Below are 351 nucleotides of genomic sequence, written 5' to 3'. Positions count from 1 at the left end.
AAAAAGGGGAGGGGGGGGGAAAAGGGGGAAGAAAGGGGGGGAAATAGGGGGAAAAGGGGGAAGAAAGTGCAGGGGAAAAAGGGGGAAAAGAGGGAAAGAAGGGAAAAATGGGGAAAAAGGGGGAAAAAGAGGGAAAAGGGAAAATGGTGGAAAAAGAGGGAAAAGGGGAAGAAGGGGAAAAGGTGAAAAAGGGGAAAAGGTGTAAAGGAGGAACAAGGTGAAAAAGGTGAAAAAGGGGGAAGAAAGGAGGAAAAAAAGGTGCTAAAAGGAGAAAAGGGGGAAAAGGGGGGAAAAAGGGGGAAAAAGGGGAAAAAAGGGTGAAAAAGGGGGAAAAAGGGGGGAAAAGGGGGA

At 47.9% G+C, this 351-nt stretch overlaps 1 protein-coding gene across 1 annotated transcript in view; it reads left to right on the top strand.

Moving 5' to 3' along the window:
* SLAMF1 (signaling lymphocytic activation molecule family member 1) overlaps positions 1-351 on the top strand; it is a gene marked incomplete at its 3' end in the record, with an annotated part of 18,591 nt that overhangs the window by 17,885 nt on the left and 355 nt on the right. The gene's annotated exons all lie outside the window — the stretch shown is intronic.

Source organism: Corvus brachyrhynchos, unplaced genomic scaffold (assembly GCF_000691975.1).
Source record: "Corvus brachyrhynchos isolate BGI_N302 unplaced genomic scaffold, ASM69197v1 scaffold303, whole genome shotgun sequence".
In the NCBI taxonomy this organism is placed as follows: Eukaryota; Metazoa; Chordata; class Aves; order Passeriformes; family Corvidae; genus Corvus; species Corvus brachyrhynchos.
The sequence above is the reverse complement of the archived record's forward strand: the minus strand, read 5'-3'. Positions and strand labels throughout refer to the sequence as shown.